Genomic DNA, 10,332 nt, shown 5'->3' on the forward strand with positions numbered 1-10,332 from the left:
CGTAGGCCTACCACCGAGTACGTCCCTTTAACCTCAACATCTGTAACTGAGGTGAATATCGAATAAACTGCAATCACTGCTCAACGTACTGAAAGGTTTGCGAGCTGCGGTCAAAGAAGAACTCATTCTCCAGGAAGTCGACATCGTCACACAACTCCAGGGCCATGTCGTGACTGGAACAGACCAGCCTCCCAAGCCGGGTCTCTGGGTAGGACGCTAAGAGCTCCTGGGAGATAGCGAGAGAGAGAATGAATGAATGAATGAAACTTTATTTGTATAGCACCCTTCATACAAAAATGCAGCCCAGAGTGCTTCACACAACAAAATATAAAAGACAAATAGCAATAATTACAATACAGCAAAACAAAAGTAAATAAAATGTTAACACAGAAGATAACAGCAATAAAAATAGAATAGCAACAAGCAAAGACATTTAGGCTAGGGTATGATTATCTAAAAGCAATAGAAAAGAGATGAGTCTTAAGTTGAGACTTAAAGCTGTCCACTGAGGTAGACTGCCTTAAATATAATGGGAGGCGGTTCCAGGCCGTCGGCCCATAGAAACAAAAAGCAGCTTCACCGTATTTTCTAATTTTCATTTCGACGCTCGGAATTGCAAGTAGGTCAGCTGTAGCGGACCTAAGGGGACGGCCAGGAACATATCTATTCAGACAGTCATCAAGATAGGCAGGTGCCAGGCCGTTAAGGGCTTTGAAAACAAATCTATTCTAAAGGGAACCGGAAGCCAGTGTAGCGAAGCCAAAACTGGGCTGATATGCTCCCTCATCTTAGTTTTCGTTAACACTCGGGCAGCCGCATTCTGGATGACTTGTAGTCTGTCCGTAGTTTTTTTAGGCAAGCCAGAAAAAAGGGCGTTGCAGTAATCGAGTCTAGAAAAGACAAAGGCATGAATTAATGTTTTAGCGTCATCCAGTGACAGAAAAGCTCTAATTCGGGCGATATTCCTAAGATGGAAGAAAGCAGTCTTGGCTATGTGACTGATATGTGTATTAAAACTCAGTTCAGAATCGATGAGAACCCCAAGGTTTTTTTACAGTGTTTTTGCTGTTTACAGCCAGGTTTGTAAGTCTACCCATCATTGAATCCCTCTGATCACTAGAACCAACAATGAGAACCTCAGTCTTGTCCTCATTTAATTTGAGGAAGTTCGCAGACATCCAGCGTGTGATGCTGGACAGACAGGACAGCAAAGGTTCGAGGGCAGAGAGAGAGAGAGAGAGAGAGAGAGAGAGAGAGAGAGAGAGAGTTGCTCCCATTCCAGTGATGCCATAAATTAGATAGATAGATAGATAGATAGATAGATAGATAGATAGATAGATAGATACCCTGCTAGAAAAACCAGCACAGAGCAGCACAATTGTCATGCTGGTCTGTGCTGGTCTGTGCTGGTTTATGCTGGTCTGTGCTGGTCTATGCTGGTTCATGTTGGTCTGTGCTGGTGCTGGTCTGTGCTGGTTCATGCTGGTTTAGATGGTGGGACCAGCACAGACAAGCACCAGCACAGACCAGCAGTAAAACACAACATGCGCTGGTTTGTGCTGGTGGTCTTACTGCTGGTCTTGAGCTGGTTTTTCTAGCAGGGTAGATAGATAGATACCTAGAGAGTGCTTCTGTCAGAAAAGCACAATATTTTATTTTGCAACTAAATTCAAATGTGTCATTGTGTGCTGTTATGTAGGCCTACTTAAGGAATATTTAACCTTACCTAATCTTAAGTGGTCACATTTTTTACACCATATGAATCACAAATCACATGCAAGAATTGAAGATGTCCAAAAGTGTGCAAACAGCTGGTCTATGATCTCCCGAGTGAATGTCACTGAAATTAAATGAGCGATGCTGAGCTGAGCTGCAGCTAAATCACATAAATTGATGAACCAATGAAGGCAAAAAAAGATCGTTACCTCGACTATATGACGAATACCATTTCAATAAGTTCGTTCAGACGATGTGTGGAGTGGACCATCCATTTGTAGAACAAAAACATTTAGTGTGACAGACACATTCTCAAGGTGTGTGCCTGCAGCAGATCTTTCTGGAAACGCACCGTATTCAGTCCAATGCTTCAAAGCTACCATGATAAGGGTCCAATTGGTTTCCAACCCTCCATCGTCTAGCTGCTGGGGACCACCACAGCTGGAACCCCCTCACGGAGCACTGGTGTGGTGCCCGGACCACTGGCACTCCACCATGGCGTGTTTAATACACCTACCGTGAGCAGAGCACACGAGCGTATGATCGGGGTTTGATTTATTTTAACTTTCCCCATTCTTTCTTTCCCTTTGACTGAGTAAAACTATGCCTAACCCTAACCCTACTCAGTAAAACTACGGAATGCCTAAACCTAACCATAACCCCTACCCTAATCACACCCGGTGCGCATATACGAACGCACCCTTTGACACACTCTATGACTGAATCACCAGCTTCGCTATAATGACTCATGAGGTCTGTGAAGTGATAGTACTTGGGTTTCTGGTCTGGGAGATAGCAGCAATAAGCCAGGCTCCAGCCTTCAAAATAAAATCGATATTATAGGTCTATATAATACTGTATAGGTCTATATATATATATATATATATATATATATATATATATATATATATATATATATATATATATATATATATATATATAGGCTATATATATATATATATATATATATATATATATATATATATATATATATATATATATACATACATACATACATACATACATACACACACACACACACACACACACACACACACACACACACACACACACACACACAATGTATTTAAAAATACATGTTATGATGTAGGCTGTCTCATACTAGTGTATAGCCTACTTCTAGACCTAACAAACATTAAAAAAAACATATAAAGCCAAATTAATTGAAAAATATATAGAAACTGGATAATTAAAAGTGTTAATGTATATATTGATTGATAAAATGTTCTTTTGTTTGATCTACTTTTCTTTTGTTTGATTCAAATTGTAATCTTTGAAGCTTTAAGATGGTTAAAATTCCTTTGTTTTGCTTTTTTAAATTATTATTACCATTATTGTTATTATAATTTTTTTCTCTGTGCGATTTTGATCATTTATTTGTATATGAAAAAAGGTGGGCATTATAAGCTTCAGCTTCAGCCCATACCTTTTCGGACAATTTGCATTTTGACAAAACTGCACTGTATTTGTTTTTAAAATGATTAACCGAAATAAACTATACTAAACTAACACATTTCCCAGTTTCTTTCAGATGAAATTCGTGGAATGCGAAGGACACTTAACATAATTAATTCCTACTATATTAATGTAATTAATGAAAACACACACACACACTCTCTCTCTGTGTGTGTGTGTGTGTGTGTGTGTGTGTGTGTGTGTGTGTGTGTGTGTGTGTGTGTGTGTGTGTGTGTGTGCGTGTGTGTGTGTGTGTGTGTGTGTGTGTGTGTGTGTGTGTGTTTGATTGATTGATTGAAGAATTTATTAGAAGTTTGCAATAGAAAAAAGTACAGTTTCATGACAGTACAAATCACTGGTACAAGGTCAACTAAAAGGAGATCCTAGAAAGCCGAGGCTTATTTCCACAGGAACCACACTTTAAGTATCTCATTGAAGACAGACGGATAGAACATAGTACTTTATCTAGGATCATATCAGTTTCAAAAGCATAACATCAAATACAAAAAGGCAGAATACAAAGAAAAAGGGGGGGGGAGCATGGGGGCTTAGTCTATTTACAAGTCACGGGTAGCTGCTGACTGAAGGTGACTTTTCATACCAATTTTGAAGGAGGCTAGGGATTGTGTGTGTGTGTGTGTGTGTGTGTGTGTGTGTGTGTGTGTGTGTGTGTGTGTGTGTGTGTGTGTGTGCGTGTGCGTGCGTACGTGCGTGCGTGCGTGAGTGGTAAACTAAAACTCACCATAAAACTGCAATGTAAAAATACTCTTTGGCAAGTAAAAGTTCCAAAATATACTTGAGTAGGCCTACAAGTAGCCTACACAAGTATTGGCATTAAAATGTAGGCTACTAGTGTAGTATCAAAAGTAAAAGTAAGCCTAGCCTACGCATTGTGCAGAATCTGCCATTTCAAGTTTTCAAATGTATAAATAGACCTAAATATATTTTGAAAATAGAAGATCTACAAGCTCACACATGCATAATGCAAATGTATTAACCTGTATGTGGATATAGGAGGTTTATATAGCCTAGTGTATTTATTTCTACATTAATGTAAAACTTTTCTTTTTTATACTGAAACATAGTTTGAGTTGTAGCTGCGTTTAACTGCTTAATTTATATTCTAAATGTGCATATCAAGTACAACTTAATCATATTTTCAATGGCTTCAGGGATAGTCTACTATTCGTCTGTCATTCAATGTTATATGAGATAGGCCTACTTAAATGGTTTCCTGTGGAAATAAGCTTAGTCCTTTTCTAGGATCTCCTTTTAGTAGACCTTGTACCAGTGAACTGTACCGTCATGAAACTGTACCTTTTTCTATACAAACTTCTAATAAAGTCTTCGATCAATCAAAAACTGTTATTCTGAAGAGATCGGCCACCGGAAGTCTTATTGCCGATAGCTCGGTACTTACTAATCAGATCACTTCACACTCAGGTCAGGTCAGGAGGCGACCGAGTATTTCCCGGTGAATCTGTGCGCAAAGGTGGGGGCCGATGGGCAAGGAGGGTTGCGAGCTTATGAGAAACAACTAAAATAAGACCTTAAAACGTGGCGAAAACAGTTGCGTGCATTAGCGGAAGATGACGATAAAGGAAATCATTAAATGGAAAACATTAAATTAACTTCTGAAAAGCATACACGGCCTTAAAACATGGCAAAAACAGTTGCGTGCATTAGCGCAAGATTAGATGAGGATAAAGGAAATCATTAAATGGAAAACATTAAATTAACTTCTGAAAAGGCTTCACCCACCTCGAGTCTATAGCCTACTAAAAACTAGTGAACCGCGATCTTGCCACACGTGAATAATTGTGGTTGTAAACAATAACACAGACAATATAAATCCTTGTTGTGGGAAGAAAGGATATCATCATGGGCCCAAATAACTTTTAAATATCTTGCAATTGGCGACGAGTCTCTTACTAAATCGGCAAGATTACATTACATAACATAATACATAAAAGCTAAGCTATATAACCTCTCCATCATCAGCAATAGTCAGTGGTTCGTGTCCCCCACACTCCCAAGCCCCCACCGTTGCGCACAGATTCACCGGGAAATACTCGGTCGCGGTCAGGAGGCCGTGCAGAGGAGAAGAGCACGAGGAGACTGGAGAGCAATTCGTCGCCGAAGAGGCCGAGAAAGAAAGCGAGTGACTGTGAGTTGGCTGACTATAAATCTATTTTTATGTCTGCTGGCGTATTTGTCGATAACAAATACGATAACAAGTTATGGAGGTTGTTCTGTAAACTGTAAAATATTTTGTTGACCCGAGCTCATGTTTTTCGGATTTCCTCCATTAAGTTAGACATCTAATCAACGTCTTCTACTAGTCTTAAAGTTAAGAAGTCTAAAACAAATCTAATCCCCTTTCAAATCTAAACCTGTGTTAGGACAAAAAACATGCTGACATTGCGACACTTCATCTGTTCTACGGTTCGACTTGGGTGCATTTTAACCTGGTGTAGTGGTGAAAAGATACCTGCGGACGCTAGCTAGTAGCTACATGCTAACCTGAACCAGGGCACACAAGCCGACGAGCGGAGTGGCGCGGGAACAAAACACAAAAGCCCGTGGTAACATGAGCCTCGCTTGATGGTCTGGCATTCAATGTTACAAAAGACACCATCTAAGGCATTATAGGCTATATAGGCTTTTTTTAAATATATATTTTTTAAAGACGGGCAATATTAAATCCTGTTGGTTATTGATTAATCACCTCAACTGAGAGAGGGAGGCGACTGGTGGCGTGTGTTTTTAATTGGGACCGTACCTATGTTCCCCAGGTTCTATGTTCCCCACTTTCTTACCACCTAACCCTAACCATAACCTCACTAACTGAGGTGGGGAACATAGAACCTGGGGAACATAGGTTGGACCCCCTAACAATTAGCCAAGTGGCTATGTGTGGGTGTCCATTCTTCCGGATTTACGCCTGACAGTCCGGTTTTTGAACGTGCCATCCTCCGCCCAGCGCAGCCTCTGGCCGGACACCTTTTCAGAGGGATTTAGGTTTAGGCTACAGTGCATGTTTGCTTAATGGTTACATTTAGCCTACATATCTCCTCAAATCTCCCATTTAGCAGATATACAAGCTCACAGCGCGACACCGCACCGCTGCTTGTCGCGTGCTATGTGTGTGTATTTCGTTTACACACACCAAGCACAAGTTGCACGTTTTACTGTTACTCACACCGAACGCTGCAGTCGCTCCGGCGAGTAGTTGTTAGAAAGCCTGGTGAGGCGAGGTTAAGTAGTTGTAGAAGATGAACTGCAGCTCAGATTTGCCCAAAAGACGCCGAAACGAAACGTCATTTAGCCAACATGGAGCAAGGTAAATTAGTTAAAAAAGAAGCGCAGAATTCACGAGTATCATGCACTTTGCAGCACTGTGTGTAACGGCTTGATGTCATCATGTCAGCAAAGGAAAGATGCATGCTTTGACTGACAGGCAATATGTTCTGCAGCTATAGGGTTTCCTCTAGTCTCTAGTAACAAAATAAGTACAGCTACAGCTGAGCTATCTAGTAGGCTACCCATATGTCCACAGGTCTCTCCTTCTCTTCCCCTCTCTCTATTTTATTAATTCTGATGCCAGTCATGATGTGGAATAGATTTCAAATGGGAAAATATAACTCCAGAATTGCAAAAAAAGATAGTGTACTGTAGGCCCATCATAAAATAAAATAATTCATGAGGGGTCTTTGGGTGCATAAATAAAGGAGGTTGGCTACCCAGTCTTAGTTTAAACCACTTTAAACCTATTTTACACAATATTTGTAAATAGCCGATCTACAAGCTATGAACTTTTTTTTTTTTTATCAAAAAGTGTACACATTTGGAATAATATGTGGGTCCCTGGCTGGCACACAATATTTTGGGAGGGGGGTCCGCGACTACTTATATCAATTTGGGGGACCCATGCGGCGCGCCCCGGAAAAGTGTCCTCCTTTCCGGGGTCCTGCTGGTGGCCACCCTTGTGTGTGTCATAGGCGCCGGAGCCGGGTCTTTTTGGACCGTACTGCCACCCCACTTTTCATGCTATCGACCTATTCTTCTGTATTTTTGTCTCTATTTTTTCCCCCAAACGGCGCTATATAGTCCCAACGTTCCCAATGACTTGCTGGAGGTCGCCGCAACCCCCTTACACATGCTAATTGCTTCTAATCTAATACACAAGTTTGTCTGTGCTAAACATGTTCAACGGTTCTAATGTCTGACGGCATGCAGGCTTCAGTGGTGTGAACTTACTGTAAGTAACTGATTACATTTAGCCTACTCAAGTAGCCTACTGTAGGCCTACTTTATTTTTCTTTATGGCGTAGGCTTATTTCCAAGTTTCAATAGCCTACTTTTACTTCTACTCCACCACATCTCAGAGGCAAATATTGTGGGCTACAATTACTCCACTACAAATATTTGAAAACGGTTAGTTACTTTGCAAATTCGATTGTTATAAAGGCATAACCACTTCAGCCCTCATTTGGGCTATTTGAAGATACAAGCTCACAATGTGACGCATATTGTGAGCTTAGATCTGCTAAAATATTTTATACAAACAATTGTGAAAACCTGTCAAATCAAATGGGACATTCTGCATAATGACTACTAGGCTACGTTTTATTACAGCCTACATTTTGATTACCCAAAACGTAATTACTCCAGGAGGCCTACATTTTGGACTTTTAACAGAGTATTTCTACTTTTACTTAAGTAAAATATGTGAGTATTTTTTTTAATCACTGACGGCCTTTCTGATCGGTTGGCTCACTCTCATCAGTGTGATGCAGCAGCAGAGCAGTTCATTTATGAGTTCTAACTTATTCTAACTTTCACCATACAGTAAGCTTGAATTTTCCTTACTTTATTAATTTAAACTGAATTTATTTTCTCGAAAAGAAGTGTGTGTGTGTGTGTGAGAGAGAGAGAGATAGAGAGAATGAGAGAGAGAGAGAGAGAGAGAGAGAGAGAGAGAGAGAGAGAGAGAGAGAGAGAGATTGTTTAAATGATGTAGATGTAGTATGTTTGAACTGAATAAATAGGCCTACATTAGCCTGTACCAGTAAGACTCCCTAATCGGGAGATAAGCGACCGTCAGGTCGGCCCCGGCTCTCCCGGTCGCTCCTAGCCCGAGTTACGGCCTTTTATGTGCGCTGCAGTGGCAGGGGGTCCTCCACTGGGGCGCCACCACTTTTGCATCCGTTCTGGAGCACCAGGAGTCGGTGGTCCCCGGGAATTCCCCGTGAGCAGCCCCGTTGGGGTGGTCATTTGGTCATTTTTGCGCATTTGGTAATTTTTTACATCTGGGGGTCCCCCACCTGGAGCTGTAGTTTGGCAGGCAAGGAGTGTGTGTGCAAAATCTGGCATGGATCGGGGCAACGGTTGCGGAGATATGAGCAGGGCAAAAGTGTGACATGTTACGTGTGACAGACAGACAGACTGACGGACGGACTGACGGACTGACTGACGGACGGACTCACAGTTTGTGCAGGTTTTGATAGCTGAATAAATAGGCCTACATTAGCCTGTATTAAAAAGAGTGAAAGAGAACAGATCTGCAAACTATCAAGGCTGTGTTGAGAAGGATTGACAGGCACCACATTGACTTTGTAAATGGAAATGCAGCTCAATGCAGTAAGAGTAAAACAAGTACTTGCTTTTAAGTGTACTATGTAGTGTAGTATTCAAGAAAACATGCTTTTACATTTGCTTAAAGGGATATTTCACTTTAAAAAACTTTTGGTAATTTTATAATCTATAAATCAGGCTTTTATGAATACCCTGAACAGTTTTTAATTAGCTTGATTGAATATTTAGATATTTTATGTAAATGTTACCAGGCCCTCCAGGCCCAGGGCCTCTCCCCACACACACCCATTGTAACTTCAAACTAAATTTTAACCATGATAGATTCATTAAAAACACCCATTATTTTTTCTTTATTTACACTAATGGTCTATCCCCCAAGAATGTTTATAATGCTTAAAGATTGTCAATCTATGGGTGCACAAAGTGCTCTAAAATCGCCAGGTAGATGGCTGTGTTGATTCTGAACTTGATAAAATACAGTGGAGCAACACCAGCAATACAATGCAATGCTGGTTCAGCTCCACACTGTGTTTTATCGAGTTCAGATAATGCATTGTGAGCTTGTAGATTTGCTATTTTCAAAAGATTTTAAAACATGTAAAAAGTGAAATTCTGCATAGAGAGTACTTTTGGTACTTTTAAGCACATTTTGATATTCCAGACTTTTAATTGTACCAGAGTTTTTCTACATTTAGTATTGATACTTCTACTTGAGTAAGACATGTGAGTACTTCATATCATAACCATTGTCCTTTTCACCCAGGACATCCCAGAGTTCCTCAGCACCATCCGGCAGGACCCGGCAGCAGAGATGGACGAGAACGGTGTGCGCGGCGGCTTCCTGGACATGGTGAATATATGACTTTGAAAATATATACCCTAAACTATACCCTGATATAGATAAGCCACGTCACGCCAAACGAATGGAATGCAGAGAGCAACATATTTAGTGTCGCGAAATATTTATTTTCTACCCAAAAACTAAAAGTTAACACTCGCTTCTTTCATGCTATGGCCTCTAATTTGAGGGCAGTGAAACTGTCTCACTTTGCCCAAAGCTACCCAGCAAAGTGCTTTCTCTGATTCACATGCTGGTTGTTAAGACATTTAGGATTAGGACACTTGCTCAGGGCTTAAAGTTCTCCGTCCTGGGGACAGATTTCCGTCCTGAGGAATCCCTAGGGGCTATTTATGAGATCAGTGCAGATTCGCAAGTCGAGCCGTCGGCGCTGATTATTTTTTATGTGCACGCATGCCTGCCGCTAGGTGCTAATAACACAACATTTTTTATCTAATTATATTTCTTAGTTACATTGTTAATATGTTGTTTTTATTTTAGTTTCAATTCATGTATTTTCCTTTAGGTTTTATATAAAATAACTTTACATAGACTTACTCACCCACACACAGTAAAGTCTGCTAGATCCTTTCGGAACCTCTCCCGAGTCCCTCCGCTATGCAGCTCTGATAAAATGAGTGATTTAAACTCATGACATGAAGAGTGAGGAGCTGCATAGCGGAGGGAGAGGTTCCAAAAGGAGC

This window comes from Nannobrachium achirus, assembly GCF_963921795.1.
Source record: "Nannobrachium achirus genome assembly, chromosome: 2".
Classification (NCBI taxonomy): domain Eukaryota; kingdom Metazoa; phylum Chordata; class Actinopteri; order Myctophiformes; family Myctophidae; genus Nannobrachium; species Nannobrachium achirus.